Source organism: Amia ocellicauda, chromosome 4 (genome assembly GCF_036373705.1).
Source record: "Amia ocellicauda isolate fAmiCal2 chromosome 4, fAmiCal2.hap1, whole genome shotgun sequence".
NCBI lineage: Eukaryota > Metazoa > Chordata > Actinopteri > Amiiformes > Amiidae > Amia > Amia ocellicauda.
The window spans coordinates 31171980-31196738 of NC_089853.1; the positions used below are offsets into that span (position 1 = coordinate 31171980).

Here is a 24759-nt window from a genome sequence, read left to right on the forward strand (position 1 = left end):
AAAAAGTATATATGAATGTTACAATAATTGTGACTACATTACAAACCAACCCTGGTTTCCTAACAATGTGTTGATAAAGGCCTGTGCAACTTAATTATCAGAAGGCAGAAACTGACTAGAAGTGTCTTAGGTCAGTCCTTAAAAAAAAAAAAAAAAAAAAAAAAAAAGATGAATAGACCTGGAATAATGAACTGCAGAATCTGTGTGCTGAATTTTAAAAAGTCAACTGTTACAGGGATTAAATTGTGTCTTATTCTATAACACCATTACTAAGGCAAAACTATGATGGTTCGTTTATACATATATCAATTAATCAAACAAGACAAAGCTGCCTACCTGGATGCTTGCTCTCAAGCCGATTTGTCTCTCTGCAGTGTTTGGACTGACAGTTTCCTACTGGGTGGTCTGAAAACAAAACAATAAGGACAGTTTTATTAAAACAGAATTTCTACATTGTCTAGCACCATTTCCCAGAAAAAATACAAAATAAAATGATTTGCTTAGAAAACATAAAAATAACAAATGACATATTCTTATATAGTCTAAGTCTGATTATGTATTTAATATATCAAAATTGGTCATCACCTTAATGACAATACAAAATCATAATTCTTTATATTATTCCCAATCAAATTAAATGTGCCTTTATCTAAATACAGAAGTAACCTAAGACATTTATTTTTTCTATCTTGGCATGCTGTTTTTGCCAAGAGACCTAAGCAATAACATTATTATTCAGTAAATCATTACAAACTGGGAGTCAGCAAAAGTGATATTTTGTCAAAAGCAATTCAACTGCTTTTTAGAAAGCCATTTATCCTGTCTTTCACAAACGTCTAAGAGCTGTCAAGTGAAAATGGTCCCAGTACTGAAAGACTTGGCAGGAGAGCCTCTTTGGCACAGTAGTGACAGTGTTGAAATGTCACAATGAATGGGATTAATGAATATTCAAATTCAAAATTAACAATGGGTAGAGACACTCATTTCTAAGATGAAATAAAGAAGTCACATTTTCTACATACCACTGTTTAAGGAGCCTGATATTTTCATCATAGAAACACAAAAAAACAAAAGCTTTGTTGATTTAATTTAAAATAAATACATCCACAGTATATTCTCTGTCATTCTTCTTTCCATGTTTATTTCTATGAAAATTGCAGAATCCTTTTTAATGTATTAGCCAGTTTGGGTGTATCAGAGAGATAGTGTTCAGCAATTGCTTCTTAAATGTATCTTTTTGTTACTACTTTTGATTAAAATCTGATATAATAAAGGATCACAGCAAATAGTGTAATATAGTATAATACTGTAATAATGTACCAATAATCTTAGGAATAATATTCATAATATAGCTGCATGATAAAGTACTACATGTTTAAATACCTATTACTTTCTTTAAATTATGCCAACAACTAGAAATTGCTTTCTTCATCAAAAATAAATTATGAAAAAATAATACTGTTAGTCTAACTTATTGATAAGACACTGCTTTTTTCTGTGGGGAAAAAAAACAGCATTTCAAGGTTATTGCCATTAATAATGTTACTCATCTTTGCTATGACCATAAAATACATTCTTTAGATGTGAACAAGCTGTAGTGAGGGTGTAATAAGGCTTAAAACACATGCACTGCTACAGGCTTTTTTCTCCCCTTATTTTATGACAGAATACCCAACTCTGTATACTGCACAGTTACAAAGGTGTGTTTTATGAACTCTCATCAGGTGTGAAAGTAGATGAGTGTGTGTTTCTGGACACAGGGAGCAACATGACATTTGCTGAAAGGCAGTGTAAAAAAAAAAAAATCTAATAATTACCTGCACTCTAATCCTGACTGAAGAGGGCGCGTGCCTTCAGCTATGTGCTGCCGGCTACAGGCCTAGTGTGGAAGATTACAGAAACGCCACACGATCATATGTTGCCCTTCCACCTTCAGAGTCTGCCATTATGCCACTTTATTTACTACATCAAGAAGGCAGGAGTGGTGAGTTTCAGAGACCTACTTGTCTGACTGCTGAACAAATGAGCCCTGGCCAGCTCCCTCCCTGTCTCGTGGGGCTGGTGGAAAAAGCCAGGGGGCTGACTTGACCTGGCTGTGTCTGTCAGGAAAGCTAGAGAGGATCCTGCTTCACCTTCTGAAAGGAAAAATATGCCACTCTGTTACATAGACAAGAGTTTGATTTTAATTTTATAATTTATTTTATTCAGTATTTGTTTAGCCTTATATTACAGTAAAACAACAAAACAAAGTTGTCAGCAGTGCAAATGGGAAAAATACTTTTCATTTGGTTTGTGTTTGGGGTTTAACATGGGAACTACTTTGCAAATTCAATTTTATAGGTTTTAACTTTTCAGTGATAGCTTTTCAAAGTTCACTCCTGGGGCAAGGTTTAAAGTAGCTACTGGTCCATCTCTGGTGACACTGTAAGCAGTGTATATTAACTTGTATTATTCAAATACCATTCCCACTGAACAGGAAATACTGTCACCTAACATCATTGGACAGTTGATTTAGTATGTGCAAAAATTTTCTTCTCATTCAATACTGCTCTAGAAAGCACATTTTAGATATATTTACACTCAAAGGCCAACATTTATATTTGTACTTTCATGGTGGCAATTATTGACAATACATTTTGAAAATTGCAACCAAACACTGTTAAAAAATGTTATACCATGAAAATAAAAAAGTGTACATTTGTAAGTAAATAATTTTGAGTTAAGTATACAAAATCTGATTTTTAAATGTATAAAAAGATAACTAAATATATTCTGCAATGTATATGTAAATAGAGATTATACTGTACATACATACATCTTTAAAAAGGCTAATTGTAAGACATATTTTATATTTGATAGGAGTCATATACACTAAGTAACTACAACAATAATAAAGCATAATTAAACCACAGGACAAAACAAGCAGAAAATACATTCAGAATGCTTATCAATGTGTAAATCCTGAACCTTTTCTCTGTACAACTTACAATGTATTTATAATTTAATGTTGCAGAGAAGGTCTTCAAAAAAACTAAATTATACATATGCTTAAGAAGAGTCCAATTCAGTGTCAGTGAAATCAAAGCTCAAGAAAAATCTAAAATATGTCTCCATGCATTTGTGTCAGTATGTTTAAGTATAGGGGCATGTTTTCTTTAAACATGTGCTATCTAATTTTATCTAATTTGGTCAACAATAAAATGGCTAATTAAAACATAACAGCATTACTTTGTTAATAAAGCAGACAGATTGACTCAGGGGAACATTTCCTTTGCAGTTAATTATGCACAGCAATAGTCTCAGACCTACTGTGCAAATTTGTAGCAATAAAACAGTTACATCCTACATTCAACTGCCACATAGCTGTATTTCACACACACACACACACACACACACACACACACACACAGATACAAAAAACCAACAAAGAACAAAACCCCTTTATCTTTATATTTTTTATTTTGCTTGAAGAAAAATTACTCAACTCCCAGCAGAACTGTGAGTTACAGAATAGTAAAGGCTATTCTGTTTAAAAACATTTTATACAGAATAAAGTCAATCAGCATTTGACCAGAGGTAGCATTGTTAACCCCTTCCCTCTTTTGAAGCTGTTGCAGAACAATAGGACAATAATGCAGCCAGAGCCTGCTTTCTCTGGCATGACACACAGCATTCACATGGAAAAGGTCATTTATGGGTCATCAGAAACACTCACTTTGGTTACATGTACTTAAGGTCAGCACTGTTCAGCGTTTTATAAAGTGTCTAGGAATTATAACACAGATACAGATGAACTACAGCCAATATTTCTGTACTGTATATGAATTACTGAATTTTACTACTTTACTACTTGGTTCCAATTCTATTGGCATAATTATTTTGAACATGTTTTTTTTTTTTTTTTTTTTAAAGTTATTTATTTACAAGCCACAACATCATAAAATATATAATCATATTTGGTTTTTATTTTATAAGTTTTACATTTTTAATATATAGACTGATGAACAAATATTAGAGAGCTTAAAATGACTGACCAGCAAATCAATCATATATATACTATTTCCAAATGTACTCCACCTAGGATGTATTACTATTATTGTTGTTATTATAATTAATACAAATTTACTATAGACCAAAAAATAAAACATAATCTCAAACAACTGTCATCATATAAAAGCTTACCAATAAACAGTTGCTTTGTATTATTAAATACATAAATTATAAACATTCCAGTAACAGTAACCACTATACTTCTAAGCATCAAATCGCATTTGTCTTATTTTGTTTTCCTCTACAGTGTACAATATGATTCTGTTATTATTATTTTTGTATTGTCTTAGTCATATAGCACACACAACTGTGTTTGAATTTACTATACTGATGGTAGTTGTTGACTTTTCAAATGGGAAATGCCAGGCAGCTTTAAGGAACATCACTTAAAGCAATAAGAAAGCTTGTCCGGCTGTTATACTGTTGACCCCCTTAGGAAGAAAAATTGAGTCATAATGAGATCAGCCTGCCTGTGTTAGAACGCTGACATTTTGTCAATATTCTATTGGCATTCGAGTTAGGCTGAGAAACGAGCAGATTATTTCGTTGTTGCGAGTTAGTAAATGGATTGTTTGTTGTGCTGTCTGCCATCAATCAGTAAACAGTACAAACACAGGCTGTGGCTGTCTACTGTAATTTCTCTCAAAAGACTTGCTGCCGTCCTTTTAGATTAATCTTGGCAATGCTGCTTCCACTAATTTCTTTTCTTAGCTGTGTGTTGACTTTTTATGGGAGATAAATTCTGACTGTGCTCCAAAACTTTTTGACCAAGTGATGCTCAGGAGCAGAATGACTGAACTTGACTAGTCTCTGTGAGTAGCTCCTTTTCAAAGCTCTTGCAAACTATTAAATGGTGATTGCTATTAAATGGTACAATATATTTTTCATAACTACTAAGAGTGATGAAAATGTAGTCCTGCTATAGAATGACACCCATTAAATGTTAATAATACATGTGAAATAAATTACATTTTCAAAATATAAAAGCTGATCCTTTTCAAATAGTAGATAGATAGAGATGTTGTAGTTTAAATTTAGTTTTGAAGCTCTTACTTCATACCATTCTTTAGGTTGGAAAGAGACTGAATTACTCTGGCAGTGCAAAAAAAGTCACACAAAAAGATCATTCTGCTAATTGTTTAGATTTCTTCTGATGCTAATGAATGTTTATTGCTAGGAAGGAGTTAACCACTACAAGTTATGCAAACAAACAGAAATTAATAAGTCAAAACACATCGTTAAAGTGATTCAGAAAGTAAAAGTTTTATATCTGTAAATAATGCATACAAATCTTTGATTTGCACTGAGTCACCATTTGAAACCTAACAGTAAATGCTAATGAGAAAGTAGCAATAACATTGATGGATTGTGTGAATAGATTGCAGTGGCTTTTGCCGTTACCATTCAAATAAGGTTTATGTCTTTAAGATAAATACTCAATATAAATAGTTTGGACTGCGGTGGTAATGAAAGATTTTTCAATTAAGTGGATGCTGGGTTGTAAAATATATATATACATATATATATATATACATATATATTATAAAATGAGAGACGGCATTAACAAATGTTTGTGCTTTTTCTGCTCTTCTAAATCATGATTTTATAATTATTTTAATTATTCTTATTGTCAATAACCTTAACCTCAGTACTTTTACCTGTTTAATCACTGGATAAAGATACATCAATGCAGAAGCATTTTTGAAAGAAAAATAGTCAGTCTTTTTATTTTAGAATTATCCCTCTGTGTATGACACATCTGTTTCCCCCTCAAATCACTAACATTTAAACTATCCCCATGGGCAAGAGTAAGGTCTTTGACAAACAAGACATGAAAGCAGTTTCTTAAAATGTACTTAAAATCTACTCAATTTGAGAGGGTAAATGAGGATCTGAGTAAGACAATTAAGAGACTTTAAAGATCATGCAAGTTTGTAGACAAAATCAGATCAAAATCAGTTTATGATTCACTGGGTATGAGTTATAAAGTTACAGTACCAGTATACCCTTGTTTTTTTGTTGAGCTCAGATCATATTTAATTCTCCATACAGTACCCCTTAGAATGTATAAAATATTATTATTATTATTATTATTATTATTATTATTATTATTATTATTATATGATACAATTCTGTCTAAAGCCTCTCATTGTTTTCCTGTGTAGTAAATGAAGCTTGCGAAGCACAGGGATTGCTTTGCATGAACTGTCTATTCCACAGAAGGAGTGGGCTTTTCTTTCCAAGGGTTAATCTTTCAAAGCCAAAGACATTGGGAGTTTAGGTATATTAATGATACTTGATCCACTGTTTCTCTTGGCTCAAGGCACCATGAAAAATGACAGGGCCAGATGCAGATATGTTAAATAAAGACAGAGTGTCTGACATGTCACTGCTGATGAAATTTTTTTCAGAGCTAAAGTTCAATGAAACCATTCTTTCAACATGACATCTATTACCTGAGGTGTGGTACATCATTATTTCAAGACTGACCGTGATATTTGCTCACTGCGTATTTAAATTATACTCAACATAGAGGATAAGAAGGAATTATTTGAATTACCAAATAAAAATCTTGCTCATAAAATTCTGGTGCTTTTTTAACCTAACTATGCTATAGGCAATCAAAATAAATAAATAAATAAATTAGATTTAAAAATAACTTTTGTGATCCTGTGAGATCAGAGTGCATTTTTGTTTAGCAGCTAATTATTGTTTTACTTAAAATACAAAAAAGACAGCCCATTTCAGAAGTCTATAAACCCTGCAGGAATTAATTCAAAGATGTGGATTGTCTTTACTCTGAAATCCACAACGAATATGCTAATAAGATTCTAATTAGTTAATTGCTTTGGTATAAAATTCTCAGTGTGTAAATAACCCTACATGAAAACAAGATACTAAATTTAAAGCTAGCAACCAAATAAAAACTCAAAATGTACTTTTTGTCCCAGTAATTGAGACAGTTACTAGGCTATTTTTAATATTTAATTCACCACTGTTTAACTACATCGCACTAGGTGTTGTATATTATGGCATGTGCGAATATCTACAGTGTGACACAACCGAACTAAAAAATATCTCTAGACTGTGATTTAAAGGCTTCAGTCTATTTGAACACTGATTAGTCAATAGAAACAAATGCCAGTTGGTCACTTCATAGTTTAGACTCAGACAGCATGCAAAAAAAGCTGTATTACGCAGACATGCCATTAATCTTGGTGCCACTTTAATAAATTCCCAAGAAAAAAAAAAAAGTATTAAAGCAGATACTGTTGGGTTAACATGATTGATATGTTAAATTACATTAATACAGAGAGCACCACAAAGGTTGGACATGTCATGTATCACAAAGGGATTATGATACTTAATTTGAAAAGGGAAAAAAATACATTTGCCTACATTTTAAGTTACGTTAATGAAAGCAAAAGGACAACTCAGCCTTGTACCGTAAGAGAAAGTTAATATGTGATTTGTCTTGGCTTGTTAGATTTTTTTTTTTTTTTTTTTTTTTTTACTTCTCTCCCGACTGTCAACTTTGTGATTAACCCTTTACAAAGAATGGGAACTCTGTTAGGAGAAAGTAAGTCTTCAGTGAGAATAAGAAATATTTTCTTTTAATACAAGAAGGGAGATGCTGCTGGCAGTTTCAGTTGAGCAGAATGGCCTGCAGGGACTAAGGCTGTGAGTTCAGTCTCTCAGAGATCTAACCTCTCAACTCCTCACATATGCTGCCAGATATCCAGATAGTTAATTACATGGGGAATTGTCAGTAAATACTTACTATTACTGCTATGTATAACTTTTTATATTCAGCGGAGCCTCAAAATTATAAAATATTGAAAAATACATTAAACAGAAATCCAAAATAGTTGCTATGTCTGTCTCCTGCTAATTGAGTTGCTACCAAGAATGTTAGGGCTCTGGAGTATAATTTGTCAGAGCAAAACATCGAATGGTCCAATTTAATACTTGCTGCAGGCTTCAGAGTTCCAACAGTCTTTGATCAACCTTTTTAGGTCAGTTTCACTGAAGAAAAAAAAAAAAAACAAATCTCAGGAACCAGAGATAAAATAATTTCCTTTTTTTTTTTTTAAAGAAGAAGAAAAATTGTATGTCTCTAGCTTTACAATCATCTGAGCCATGAGAGAACAAGTCTGTATGGTACTGGTGAACAAATGTCGTAAAAAGACAAATCCCACATTGTTTATTTGTAGTGTTACACAGGTAATTGGTTAAACATTTATAATCAAGATGACAGCAACAGCAATTATGAGTTTAGCTGATTTTTTTTGTTCTAGTTTTGCATCAGTATACAGAAACTTGCAAACACATTCTCAGCACACAATGGCTCACAGTGATGACATCCTGAGCATTTCTTTCTTTTCTTCTGTTTTGTCAAACAGGAAGAATCTTCAAAAGGCTGGGTTTGACAGCTCTGTTGTCAAGCTACTGTAAACGGCTGTTACTGTATATTTTTGAACCAGGAGAAAACTACAGAGAATTTGTGGAGCACAAAAGATGAACAAACTCTGCTTTGCATTTCCTAATATCATTTTAAAAATGTGATGCCATAAACTGATTACGGCAAATGCCACTAATCCTCAAGTTTACACATCCACGCATCTAATTTAATTAAACCTAATCTAAACCTCCCATATTTTACAGTTATACAAAAAGTTATATATCCGTAACTTGTAAATATATTAGGTCATACATATATGTTTAATGTTATCAACACCTACAAAAGTAATATCTTAATATTAGTGTAGTTTATCCCCCCCCCAAATTAAAACAAATCTACTGAATGTTTAAATTGTAATTGTAATTTATCAGGGGTTGCAGTTTGTGGGCTTTTTTAAAGTCTCACTTTAAACTATAAACTAAGATCTGACAAGTCCACAAATACATATAATTTATGTTTCACAGACACTTAAATATTTAATTCTTATTTATCCATAGCCTATTTCACTCCACTTATGACCTTGAGAGTTGTGTGGTGGTTGTGCTTCCTTGGCCAGTTGGAGTTGTGTCTACGTTGATTAACTCTTGATCTCATTTATTATCTCTGGAAATGGTCTCAAGGTCACAGGGCTGGAAATTTAATTACGGTGGCAGTATATTAAGTGGCACATTTAAAAATGCTGAATCGGAGTAATTAATTTTTTGGACGGTACTCCCAGTAGAACTGGGGGGGGGATTCTCCCCTTTTTTCCCTCTCACACTGGGGTGTCTGGACATTCATCAGCACCATTGTAGCTGACAGCTGTCTTTTAGCTGTAAACAGCATCGTTATTCTTGTTTTATGGCTGCATTTAAAAACACTATTCGGCAGTCTCCCTTTATAATATGTAATATATGCTTGTCTGTCTCACTGCGCCATACTTCACCTTTGTTGTAAAACATGATTTGAGGTTTCTACCCACCTTGGCCTCTAAATTGAAATAACATTCACCCTTCACTTACATCTTGTGTCAAAACATGAGCAACGAGCCAGGGCACGGTGCCTAGTGGCCCAGAAAAGCCAAGCATGGCTCACAGATCCAGCCCACTGCCCTGAGGACGTTGCAGCACTGGACATAATTAGTAAACACTAGACATTAACTTGGCACTTGCTGTTGACTTTGTAACAGCTTTCAGTTGTTGAGCAAAAAGCTCAGTCCACCAGGCAGCGTTTACCACCCAGCTTGTAATGTTTAATGAACTATTTGTCATTAAACTTGCTGTAATTTGCTGTTTTAATATTAGGCGAGATATGGTTCATATATATTTAATAAAGATGTGTGGATGCAGCCCTAGCGCATCCCTCTTATGTAGTTGTCTACTCCTTTAACGCGTCCATTTGGATTTATTTCCTTGGGGGAGAAAAAAAGAAAACTGGTGGCAGGAAGAGAGAGGCTTTGACACATCCCGAATCATGGTAGTGCTCTGCTTACTTCTGAGCACAGATACAGCTGGGAAATAAGAGAAATTTATGGTATTATGGTTTTGCACTAATAATGCGTCACAGAATCTGCAGTGTACTCAGGTCTGCAATTACATTTTGGAGCAGCAATTTTGGAACAAGGAGCTGCAATGTTCGAATAGTCATTATCTTGTGATACAGTAACAGGCAGGATAAAACAAAGCATTTTCATTATTATTACTATTCTTACTGTTATTGTATAACAATTTATATCCATGTATTTTCATTATTGTCTATAGTATGCCATAAGAGATGGGGTGGAATACATGCATGGAGGAAATTCAGCTCACGCATTAAAACAGTCATTGGAAAGTTCTTCTCTCCATACGCAAAATTCTTCCTCTAAGTCTAAATAAACTGAAAATTATTTATCACGGTCTGAGGGCTTTTGTGTATCTCGATAAAGAAATTAAACCCTACTTTAAAATTAAAAATTAAAATTAAGAACCAAATGTTATCGTGTTATATTGTGTAACAACAAACATGTTTTTTGCGCTCCACTCCTGTAGTTTCTTTTGCCACCGCATGTCAGTGCTTGATCTCCATAGGGCTACACAGTACACTGCTTCCAAAAGCGTTCTCTTAACCTGTACGACTCCTGCTAGCAGTGTTTCAGCCCAGGCTCACAGGAAAAATCTGTTGCAAATTGGAATTCTTCCGCTTGGGTACGATCATGCAAACAATCACACAGAATTTATTTAACCTTCAGCCAACTGCTCAACCAGCCTGAAATTATTGATAGCCCATCAGTGATGATCAAGATGGAGGGGCTAAATGAAGAGGCACATTTTTACGATAGAGCCATTGAGCTGGTAACAGGACTTGAAAGGTTGTGTCCGCTGAGCTAGCATGGTCAAGGAGCTCAGCTGCGGGAAGGAAATAAAACTGTTAAGTCACGGCTGCCCTCCAATCAGTCACAGGGGTAATGATCTTTGACTTTGGCTGGGTTATATGTCAGCAAATATTCGTCTGTCAGACAGCCTCAGCAAAAGCCTCCAGCCCCGACGCATTGTTATCAGAGAGACCAGGTCTGATATATGGAGCTCACAGGCCAGTGAAATAAATTTCACAGCCTTCAGCAGGCATACTGAATTTTAATAGTGAAGAGTTTAATGTGAGTCCCAGAAAAGTATTTTGTTATGTGCCAATACCAGGGTCCTGCATCATATTTCATACTAGAAGGACAAAATGGGTTGAGTATACACTTTTGTGTGTATGTATCAATATATATAAAATAAAAAAAAACAGAATGCGCTTAAGAACTATTAAAGTAGTATCACTGTGAAGGTAAATGTATAGATTTTGAAACCTCTAAAGTGGAAGAAATGTGGTAAAGTGGTAAACATTTGGAAAGCTTCAACAGAATAGCAGTAAACCTGACAATATAATGACTTTTTGTTTTCAGAATACAAAGTTTTAATGCCTATACATATATTTTTCAGAAACTTTTCTATTAATGGAGTAAATTACACTGTTATTCCTCTGGGGGCATGTTTTTCTCAGTTCATATCTTAGTACAGTTAGTTAAACAAAATTTGTTTTACAAAACAGGATGCCAGACAACACTGCAGCTCTACATTATTAAAATTAAAACCAAAAACCTGTTGTTATTTTCAGACACCAGATGGTACACAGATTGTTTGGCAAATGAAACACTAGTCTTGTAGGTGGTGGATTTCAAATAGTTAAAGGACATAACATAAAGAATGCAAAATTAAGTTTGTGTTAATTGCTTTAATTATAGCATTAAATATTAAGGTTGCAACAGTTAAAGATACCTCAAATTAATTGATGTATCTTTTTTATTAGCATTTATAGTAGCATATGAATTCATGTTCATCTTTAACGACTCTGGTAAAATGTATGTGAAAACCTTTTAGAAAATGGTGATTTGAATTAAAAGAAATGCTGTTTGCACATAATGATGGCTTATATAGAGTACAAGTTGAAAAATCCATATTAAAAAGGAAATTGAGAAAAGAATGATAATCTTCAACAATTCCTGAGTAATTTGAAACTACTAATTATATTAAGTGTGATGCCACAGATTGTTGAATGTACATTCAATTGCATGACTTATTTTGCCAGTTGCTGTAAACTTTAGACAAGTATTTGTTTCAACTGCTACATGGAATGTAACATTGAATGAAATGAGAGTGGTACAAACAGACACAAGGTAAACAATTGGCACGCCTGTCATCAACAGCTAGCTGCCGCAAAATGCAAAGCACTGGATTCCACTAGAGAAAAAAATCACACATGTAAACTTGGAAAGAGAAGAGCAGTAGGTGTGGTATTCGCATAAACAATAATTAAATCACTCATTCAGCCCTTCAAAGTCTCAAAGGTATTTTTGTATAATTGTCGTAATTGATTGAATTAATAATAGTGGGCAGTGTTCAAGATCTTTCATTGCTGCATAAATGTTTACATTGAGTTTCGAGTACTGACTAGGTCTGTCATCCTACAAGCATTACATCTAAATAAGATTATTATTAGAGGTAGCACAGGTAGTAAGGATAATAACATTATATATAGTCTATAATTTGGGTAAGTTAGTGATAACGATTATGAATAAATACATTATATACTAATTATTATCCTTATCCATTTGATTGATGGATTGCCAGGCCAATTTATAAAACTCAAAATATTATGTGCTTCAAATAAAAATTAAAAACTATAAAGCTACAGAAAAGTAAATTTCACAGTGCAGTCTTTTTCAAAAGTACAGAATTGCTATTAAACGTGTATTATGAAAAAATAAAAAATAAAACCCATATGTAGCTCATCTTTACACGTAGTGCCTATGTCTTATAAAAGCAAGCAGGAACATCTTTTGGACAAATGCATTAAGTTAGCTGAGACAGCTACAACAAACATTAAAATTCAGAGTATATAATACATACATGTACTACTTTTGTTAATAAAGAAACAATGGAAAACATTTAAAATATCCACTAAAGTAAATTATTGGTTTCGTCCGCTAATCCAATGGACAATCACATAATGGAAATACATAGCTTAGGTATCCAAATGCATTTCAGAAACCACATTACAGGGAAAAGGACACACGTTTTTGTATTTCAAAGTCCTGCTGACCTAATTCAGATGAGCTATGGATAAGAACACAAAAGCCTGAATTGAACAGCTACAATCTAGAGTTACCCTTGGAAATTTTAAAGATAATTTCAGTGCATTTAACAAACTGGCAAATGTTAACTTTTGCATGAGATTGGGGAATTGAAACATGAAGGAAAGCATTAAAATAATAATAATAATATAACAGTCGATTTAAGAAGTCTGGAAACTCCTTTTAGCCTGTCACTACATGTACACCAAGGTGCACACACTTGGCAAATCAGTCGGAGCAGTCTTATCTTGATATTTTAATAACTTTATTCTTTGAAGCTTTTGGAGTTCCAATGCTTGCCTCAAGGTCAAATACGTAAAACAAATCAAAATAAGGTAAATGTGGAGTTGGGCCAAACTGAGTTGAGCACTAATTGAGCAGTGCAGAGTGATTAGACAAGCAAAGTTTAGCACACATTAGGGCTTAAGATAACCATTAAGCCTTAGGTGACTATATTGTAGCCTGTGTGTAAAGAACTGTAAACGATTGTGCACCTACAGAAGTCCCGTCCCAGTTTAGCTGTGCATCTGTTAATGGTGGAGTCGAGAAACAGTCAGTGAAGAATGGAAAGGGTTACGTTCAATCAAAGTTAAAATGGGTGGAGGAGTGCAATTTAACAAAAGCTACCATAATTTGCCATTAAGAGGGACCACACTCTACTTCACAGATTTGTTTTAATTTTGCGCATCTTGGAATTAACTTTGCTGCTGTTCACAGGTTATTATGGATGTAAATGTTACTTTTTAAGCATGTTAATTGCAATCTAATTTGATTCAAGCAGACAATTATAATAATTGAAGTTTCATGAATCTTAGAATTTATTTCACAGTGAGTCTTGCCAAAGACACCCTTTGTGAACTGGTGAATTATATAGTAAATTGACATCAAATGAAGAAGGCAAAAACACAATCAAAACAAATCCAGCTGTGTGCCCATGGATCCAGTGTTTCGTAGATGTCATGGATGGAAATAAAGAGAGCCATGCTAATGCTAAGCGATGTTCATTTTTACACAATTGATTATTATTATTTTCTACAGCTACAGCTTATTTCCCATGCAAACACCACTGTTCCAATGCAAACCCATTAGAGACAAGCAACGATTAATCATAATTGTCCTGTGACTCAAATCCAAGCCATGCTGAATAGAAAAAGCAAAACTGCAGAGCCCTGAGCAGGACCCTGAAAAAAGCTAAAAAGCAGACCTTGTGTGCCCCTCTAATGACTGCCATGCTGAAAACAAACTACACAGACAGAGCTTAAACACAGCCATGAAAATGCAACAAACGAGAGTTTATTAAAGGGCTTGTGGCAGCAATGTAAAATGCTTATAATTTGACCCAGTTAGAATTGCACTTTTTATGGCACAGAGTATTATTTATGCTGCCATTTTAAATGTTTTGTTCATTCGTTTCCCTTAAATATTTCATACTTCATTTATTTCCTGTATTAAATTTTTAATCAGTTTATTTCCTATAACTTTCCTTTTAACTCTTTACATGATAAGTATTATTGTTATTAATAGGGTATACATTTTATGTTCATTAGGAATGAAGCTTAAACTGACCTATACACTGACCTTCAGAACACTTAAATATGTATATTCATATTCTGGAAATCCCTTCACCAAACCTAAGGAAAAGTGTTCGGAAAGGTTGTTTCCTTAACATACACAAACCAAGTATGTTCCATATATATAGAATTTTGGGCTAATATACATAAACATTATTATTAATAATAATAATGATCAATATATAATGAAACCTGAAAATAAGTCACCTGCTTCCCTCAGCAAACAAAACAATTTAATCTCATTGAATACAGTTTCAGCTTGATGGGTTTTTCTAGAAGGAGCCTATATTTTCTTATTATTTTAACAGAAACGTAAATATATATATATATATATATATATATATATATATATATATATATATATATATATATATATATATATATTCTATATGATCACTGCAGCTTGTGAGTATACATGCAGCTGGTTTAATGGTAAGTGCAGAAGCTTTTTACTTTAATATGTCAAACATACTTGTAAACATTTTGGCAATTATCTTTTGAAAACCAAACTCCTGCTTTTCTCGCCCAGAGTGTTTCTTTTATGCTGTCTGAAGTAAGGAAATGTGTTTGCTTAATTGCTTCCTCGTTAAGAACTCATAAATTAGGAATCATGTACTTCCTCTTATGTTACATACTAAAAGAAAAGAAAAGAAAAGAAAAGAAGCCATAGCACAAGATCACATCTGGAAGGTAGTTTTAGTAGAATAAAATATATATCTGGACACATTTGGGATAAACATGCTTCAATTTACCACTAAGCTGTTGCTCAGTGTATATATACTATTGATTCATCTTTGTTTCAGATTCCTTCATGCACAAAAAGCAGAATAAGCTTTTCAATTCTAGCTCCCTAATAGTTTGTATCCTGATAAACCCCTGTAAGCCTTTGCTACCAAGACATACAAGAGCTGCAAGGTATGTAGGATCTGAAGGTAAAAGTAGAAGTTTAAAGCCCTTTTGTCAAGCATGTAAGGCCCGTTCCATCTCCTCTCAATAAATGCAATTTTCCTCCACTACAAATAAAATAGTTCTGCCGTCTGGAGCTTTATCTAGTAAATTTCTTTAAAATCTTGTGTTTAAAAAATGCCTTTATTTTCCAGCAAATAGTTTTACAGCTGACTTTTATTGGCAAATTATTATTCTTACAGCTTACAGCTGTGTCTGGGGTAAACCTAGCATCTTGACATTTCTGTTCTTTGATAACCTATGGATCTCCACCTTCCCAGGCATCACTGGTTATGGTATGTATCTCCCTTAGAAGTGACTGAGTTCTTAATAATAACATTATATTTAAATGTTTCCACACAAAGTGGAAGCTGCTGAAATGCAAGAGAATCACAGACAGAGCCATTTTTTCCAAAAAAAACATACAACTTCTACAAGTTGTTAAAATATGCAAAGGCATCATCTGTTATCTTTCAGTTAATGTATTTTTTTTAAGTCTGTTGAGGAGTTTCTTTATCTTTTCTATAGGGACCATGTCAATTCATTTTCATTAGAGTCATTTCATCTCTCACTTTGTATACATTCCTTTTCCTAACCACCCTAGTGATTCCCCTTTCATCTTTGGATAAAAACAATTTGACAGATACTTATATATATATTATATATATTATATGTATATATATATATATATATAAGTATTATATACACACACACACACACACACACAATAATTCAGTAACAAGAACATATTTTGATGGGATGGAATGTACCATCAGAATGCAGCCATGTTTTACTCAAATTATACACAGATTATATAGATTAAATGACAGATGATTTACAGGTCTTGTGATTCAGCTCCACATTTATATAATAATAATGACCTTACTATATTGCAGTTTGATCCATTTTAGATTTTACAAGCTGGAGGTTCTAGGCTATAAGGCTACTCCAGATGCTTTGCATTTCATGCTTGTTAACTTATTTTGAATTAATTTGCATGGACAGATATGGAGTTAAAACATAAAATACACAATTGCTTGTCTGTTTCATCAGTACAATCTAATTTGTAATTTGTATATTAAAAAATGACAGCATTTTTCAAGGTAATGATACTGATGCACACAAGTCCACGAACAAGAATAAATATTACATTTGTTGCTACTGTATGGACTAGAAACTCACTGCAGTCTGTCGGAGAAGTGGGGCTTGGTGTCGGAATCTCTAGCCTTGTTTGCTGCTTCTGTTTGACTGCGATTATTTTTCTAAGTTTAATCTCGGGTGCTAATTTGCTTTAGTTAATAAGGAATCAGAGACGATGCTCTGAATTGTGAGCGTCTGTTGCTGGCAGGATCATGTCCAAACAGTTCAGCTTGACTTCAAAAGAAAACACGGTCTCGTTTTGTAGGTGCACACCATTAAAGCCTGTGCAAACACAACTGCACTGCTAAAATAAAACACCATAATAAACTCTCGTTTCATTGGATCATCTTTTACTTAACAAGGCCTACTGATCTGGCAGTGTAAACAGTGATGTGTTAATTAGTAATTCCAACATATAATCCAGTGTAAACAGGGGAGAGTTATAGTATTAGAGAGGAAGAACAAAACTTGTGATCGTATAAGGCCCGGCATTGTTATCTGCATGTTCATTTGTCAGGCTAGTCTTGGACTGTTTTTCACCAGAGCTACAGTAATTATATCCCTATATCGCTATAAAATGACTAGTAATGCCAGTAAATCCTCAAACACTGTCTACACTGATATTATTATTGTTATTTCATATATAAGATATTGTCCATCTAACAAAGAACTTTGAAACACTTTGTATCCAAGCTGAAAATTAATTTTAAAATTATTTAGCCAACATTTGTTCAAACATTTGAGATTTGATCAAAATTCCTCAGAATGTACAAAATCCTATGTAAACACACACACAGAATATATATTGCAAGCATCTGCATACTGTATACCTGTATTGCATTACAAAAGGTAATTTATATTTTCTTCGGCTATTCCAGAGATGTTCTTTTATGTTGTACTCTCTGACAACAGTAAAGTGTTCACGGGACAAATGAGCCCCCATAAGGCATTTCGGTATCATTTTGGTCTGGAAGAGGTCATCATAACAAATTAAGCAACACTCAATGAAGCTGAACCAACACAATAATACATGCAACAAGTAACAAAATATATAATGAAAACATTACTCTGACACAAAGCATTCATTATAAGACATTGTTTAGACACTTAAAATCTATTTAGACATTATTCATTTTGTATTTCTTTGACAGCTCAATTCCAGTATTAATGTACAAGTGTGGCTTTGGCAGATATTTCTAAATATACTGTTATAGCCCATTAGTTATTAATGATGGTATAAAACAAAACATGTCACTTAAACAGTTGAATACAATGAAATTATTTATGTTACTTCTGATAAATGGCTATTTACTCATGTCTTCATTACTGTAAAAAAAGATCAATAGAAACATATATATATACACAGCATCATCAGGAATAATAATACATGTGACACTGTCATAATATTTTTTAAAAATTTTTGAAAGTAAATCAGTTTTAAATCTGAAGTGTATACAGTCTGAATTTCATTCAGATATTTATTTATATAATATATAATTTTATTTGGGGGGGTTTTCCATAAGGATTTGCCACTTTGACGGTTAAAATTAAAGAAAACAGCCTCCCTTTTTGTCTTTGAGCTACTTTTAAGGAAAAGGGTTAAAATCAGGCAGACAATACACACACTTGTAGTCATTTAAATTGCAAAACCAAATACACCTCCCCCAAAATAGCACTCATGTCAGGGATAAACTTGTATAGAATTTTTAGTTGGGTGTTAGACATGACCCAAATCATAGCAGATCCGACAGTTTTCTTCTCCATAGCAATCCTACCTCCCTGTAATACTGACAGCTTGTTAAAGATTTTAATCTTTAATATGTCATTAGAATTTTTTCGGTTCTCATTTTGTGAATGCAGTGTTGAGATATATTTTTCCAGATCAGTCAGCAGTGTTTCAAAAACATCCTCCCATCACCACCAGAAATCCTTATTCTTGCACATACCCACAAAGTCTTTCATACATTTAATCAGGACTGCTAGCCAACAGATACAATGAAATTAATTGTGAATGCTCAAACCTTAGCTAAAGAAAAAAATATCCTTCAATTTGAGCCTGATTAATAGGAGACTCAAAGAGAGAAATAATGAAGCTTAATTTGAGAAACAGACTCTGTAATCCAAATTAAAAACAATATTTTTGTAGCTTTTTCTCTCTTTTTTTCACAAGTATTCGTCTAGATAAATATAATTAGTTAATGTATGATGGTTTCTTAGCATTTATTACCTCTGTTTGCATGGGTATTAAGAATAATTACCCCCCACCCCCCCACCCCCCAAAAAAAAGCCTGAACAAAACCATGGTCCTAGGGTTTTTATGTGGAACGTGATTTTTGAAAATCATAGGCAGCTTTCACTGAAAATATGGATTTACTCATCAAACAGACACATGGCATGCATTTCTAGATTTATACGTCTGGAATTCTACAATCCTTATTTACCCTTCCCTGATTTGCATACACTAATTGCCAGTTACCATTATCCAGTGCGTGGTCACCTTTGTTGGTAATACGAAAAGAATAATAAATTACAGCTTTTATCATTTCATTTATTCCAGCCCAGCAGGACAGTCAAGAACACTTTAAACTTGGTTTTAGAAAAGGGATTGTCTGAATCTTTCATTTGTCACTTTATATTCTCTACAGGGTGTTGAAAATAGGATGTGTGTTGTTAATGGTAGAATTAGTTATCTTATGGAAAAAAATATTTAAAAAATAAAAAAGGTTTCTTTATTAAATTATGGCCATGATTTAGAAAATGGAAAAACAAAGATGTTTTATCTTGCAACATCATTGATAACAAATGTATCCGTTTAAAATGAGGACATTCTGCATTTGCAAGGTGTTTCTTACATAGACCAACTGCTCATGTCATGAGATGAGTGTACTGTCAGTTCTGGAAACTGACATTATCATGTAGGGTTGCCAGCTCCATAGATAGCACTCCTCAAGCCAGCCTTTAGGGATGGCTTCCTGGGGAAAACACGGTGGGGAATTTACGATAATACAATTCTTTCCCCTTTGTGAAACTGCTGACAAAGGTATGCTTTACAGCTGGCAAGATTCATTTTACACAAAAAAAATGTTACACCAAAAAGTGCAGCAGGCAGCTTTGATGATGAATTTTAGATTTCAAAGGGATCCCAAAGTAACTACTTTTACAGAGCAGACCATGCTACACTGACAGAGATATAATCTTGACAATTACGTGAATTTTAACTGTATTTATATACCAAAACATTTCAGTTATATAAATATACAACTGCTCTAGAATACAATACAATAGACCAATTCTGGAATTCTACTTACGAAACAATTGTCAACAAAGGTAGCTAAATATATTTTTGTTAAATGAAAAGTTAAATCTTCCTGATATAATAGCAGTTTCATTAACTAAGCACATCTGGTATGGTTAGGCTACAGTGTACATTTACACATTTAAGGATTTTCTTTTGTTTCAGGCATGAAAAACATGTTTGTTTCTGCCTCTGAAGTTGCTCTCCCACTAATTGCCACATTGTTGAAAAGCACCACAATTACTGCATAACAACAAGGTGTACAGTTATGTGAAATTTCTGTCTAGGCAATGAATTTCCTATGCATCAAGTTGTCTTCCTGTAAAATTAAGCATTATCAGAAAAGCATAATGCCAACATTGCTAATTGTATAGGCAAAAAAAAAATCTAAATATTTAAACTCCATAATTTTCCCATTATCATCACATTAATTACTGTGCTGGCTTGCTCAGGCACACGTAATTAAATTAGGGCAACAAACTGAACAATAAGAAAATAAAATTTAAAAAATGTTCCTCTTGTATATAAGCATATGTTTACATTATTTCTGAAATCATAGGAACATTACTGAATAAAATACATTCTCCAAGTCTCCAAACAATCCCTCTGGATTAGAAAGTACAATGTACTACTTGCAACCTACATTAATCCAATTTTTAATTAAACACATTTTGACATTAATTGCTTTGAAGTGTCAAAGCCACAAACTCCACCAGACAAACCATTTAACTTGACTACCTGGAGGCAATCACACTACTATCTTTGTGAATCTAAGGTGCTTAGAAATTAAAGAAAATGAATGCATGGGTTGTCAGCTACAGTATTCTACAAACCATTCACTTTACATCTACTGGCATGTTGATATGCAGGCAGTTGTAATGATTTCTCCCAGATCACTAGTGTCTGTATTGATGTTTTTCTGAATACAAAGGATCTAAGTAACTCTTGCTAATTTCACTGCCTATCATTATATTCCAATATAGGCTTGCATTTAGACAAGCAAGTGGTGAGGAACCTACAGTTTTTTGTTTCAGCCCACAGAACTAAGTAATGAGCTCCATACCTCAAGCAATTATTCCAGAATAACATCTACAAATGATGGCCACTCTGTTCAGTAGAGGGAAATGTAATGAGAAAAGTAAAATCGCAAATGTTGACAACTATCTGTGATGTCAAGCACCATGGTGCTGCTCTGTGTGTGTATGTAAACTGTATTCGCCAGTTTGTCCATGTTGGTAGATCTCTGAAGTAATTCAGTTTGACACAGTAATTAAATAAAGGAAGCAGTTCCCATTTGCTGTGTATTTTGTATATTAATCCTCATTTGGTTCTCTGTATAATTTCCCACTAATAAATAAAATTGTAAAGAGAGATAAATAAGTTAAACGAATGCAATTACTTCTTACAGAAGGAAAGTGAATTCATAGATCAATTTTAATAGTTCAGTTTGTGTTGAGCTCATAGTCCTTCAGAGTGTCCAAATAATTGCATTCTGTGTTGTTTTTGTATTATTATTTACAGTGCCACTTCCTCTATTTGCATTCTCCTGAAAAAAAATGAAAAAGACAGTAAAGCTTGTCACCTTAAATTTATTTTTTAACAGTTCCATTCATTACCAAACAACACTTTATTATATTGATGCATATGTAAGTAGTTTACAAAATTCTTGTTAAACAATGATTTATCAACCAATTTAACACATGTAAATGCATATTCCAGCAACTGTAGGCATATACATTTTTCAGAGTACAGTATAACTAATGAATAACTTTGTACTCGAAGCATTAGACTTGATACTTTCCCCTGGCTTACCAAAATGGGTTCTAAAGAATAGTTTTCTGGGTTCATTCATTCAAGTATTCATTCAATCAAAGAATGTGCATTTAAAACTAAGGGACTATAATAGCAAAGTCTTAGAATTCCATACATTGTGGATAACACCTGATTTAATTTAAGATGCACACACAAAAACTATATATACTGAAGCAGGAACACTAATTATGATGTATCGTTATAGCAAAACACTTACAAATTCTGAAAAACTACCTATTTTAGTGCATCTTGTTTCGCATGATATTATGGATCTTTTTTTTTATTCTTCTTAGCCATAGATTATAAAGTAATGTAATGAAACAATTTTTCACAACAGCAACACAAAGGACAAATCCAGGGACATATGTGACACCTACATATTGCTACTTACAAACATTACAGTGAGAATGCCAGTGGAACTATCACAATATATGTTATGTATTTATATAAAACATAACTCAGGTTTCTTTTGACTAGCTATCAAATATTATACTTCAGCTTTCCCAAATAATTGCTATGTAGTTCAATTAATTTGTGATAAGGTGTGAAGTTTGAGAATTAAAGTTAACTCAAAAAAAGCATAGTAGACTGTACTACAAGTAACTGAATCCACCGGTTATAATACATACAAGCTTTTATGTGCAATTTTTGTAAAAAATATATTCCAAGCGTTTCTCTTCCTTTTTTTCTTAAATATTTTGAAACATATTATGAAACATATGACATTATATGTTATTATTTATTTACAATTAGGAATATTTCAACACTGAATAACCTATGCTGTACTCTTAGCTCTAAAAAGGACAGGTGGTCAGTCATGATTTGGTTTAACCTGGTTGTCTCCTGACACCTAGTGGATAATTGGAGAAGACCACAGAAATAAACGGATCTTATTGTTGACTGCAAAAATCAGCTTTATTTGCAATGACATTGCTCTATTTTCGACATCAGGTATTTATGATAATAAAGTCACCTTCCTCTAATATTTCTGTTTTATTTAAGTTTTTATTTTGTAAGCATTGAAGTTTCATGTTCATTACAGACACTACTTTGATTTGATTGTTTCTTACACAGATGTTTCATTTTATTGAAGTTTCTACATACAAAATGAGATACCGCTTCAGTGAAATAGTTCTTACTCACAGAAATTCCAGTTTTACAATTCCAACAACAACTGAAGTATTTTTAATTCCTGTCTTGTGTTTACAATCATAGCACCTGATTTCCAAAAGGGGTGAGATACGTTGGCAGCAATGTCATTATTAAAACAATCAGTGAGAGTTAGTTGATAAACTCCTTTCAAAGAATGTATATAAAATGTATCATGTCTACTTTCTGCACCATTAACATTATATATAATTTTATTCTGTCACACAAACCAGGGTATTTAAACATCACTTTGCAAACTATTTATCTTGCCCCTTTACAAAATTCTACATCTACAACTGAATCCATGTAGACACTATATTTTGCAGAATACCATCCACGTTATATCAGGATTAATTTATTTTTAAAAAAGAAAAAAATCTGAGCACCATGTTCACTCAATATTTTAACATGTATCAAAGAAATCTCTACAAGACAAAAATATGCTCAGAAAATCAACACAATTCAATGTAATAAGGACTTAAAACCTTTGTGCCTTTATGATCAAAAAAACTTTATGCCAGGGACTGACTAAATGTTTACAATTATCTAGACAAAAACACAAATGATAGGTTGTGTTACAAAGGTAAATACTGGATGATTTGTGCACTACAATAAAACTGCAGAGAATATTGGCATTCTGCCAAATGAAAGAAAAGTGATTGGGAACCCATAAAACATCTGTCTGTTAACTGATTTACACTATAATGTTGCATAACGTACATTAAATCAGTCAATTAAAAAGGGAGAATTATGCATTCAGTAGTTCCAATAATGCACTTGGAGATGTATGTCTTACACAGACATATGGTATAAAGTATTGTGATTCTTCCCCCATTTGGTTTATTGTTATCCAAGATCACAAACGGATGGTATAGTTCTTATATTACTGTGAATCTACCTCTACCTTTAATGCATTTTACCTCAATATATAACCAAGGGAGCAGTTTTAGTCAATTCATACAACATAGAAACAGAAGTAAAACAAACACAGCCATATCTTACCTCAAAAATCTTTCAGAGTCCATCTTCCTCTGGGACTCAGAGATCTGGATGAAAGGAGGGGTGAACTGACCAGGTCAAGAACAGGTTATGTAGTGAATTGGGGTCTGGAAAGCAAGCAGAAACTCCAGATTGAACCCACCATTCCAACAGAAAACAAGCTGGGCTCTTGCAGTAGGCTATAGCACACATGTTGTTTGCTGCAAAGGTAAATGACAGAACCTTACTGTTGTTCAAGTGTACAAACAGGAAAGAACAGAAACATACCTATAATTACTGGAATGCTTTCATTCTATGTGTGCTTGGTTGTATTAATTATCCTGTTAAAAATTAGGTTGCTTATCATATATGAAGTGTTTAATTAAGTTATTTTTTAACATGGTTCACTTTTGTATGAACAGGGACAGTCAAAGAAGGCTTTATAAAAGCTGTCATTTTATGCTGAATACACAATAACCGTGAAGCCTGAGGAAATATTATGTAGGCTTACATGCAATTACTTTTAAGTTCCTTTTGGACTTTGTTTTACTCTATTTTATACCATTTGAGTATGGAATGGAAATGGAAAAAATAAAAACAGGTTGTTTTTTTCCCCGAGCATTTCCTTGCACTACATATTTTTGTATCTACATGTATTTATCTCTGGCATTTCAGCAGTCCTGTACAACAGAGGAAAGGAAGCGTCAAGTCGTCGTCCCACAAC

At 33.2% G+C, this 24759-nt stretch overlaps 1 long non-coding RNA gene across 1 annotated transcript; it reads right to left on the minus strand.

Annotated features, from left to right (window-relative positions):
- Window positions 1-335: 335 nt before the first annotated feature.
- On the minus strand, window positions 336-24176 carry LOC136748886 (uncharacterized). Its single transcript, XR_010816646.1, has 3 exons — window positions 24060-24176; window positions 2004-2135; window positions 336-405 (listed from the first exon to the last, which is right to left on the minus strand). It is a non-coding gene; the product is annotated as an uncharacterized LOC136748886 (long non-coding RNA).
- Between the last annotated feature and the right edge of the window lie 583 nt (window positions 24177-24759).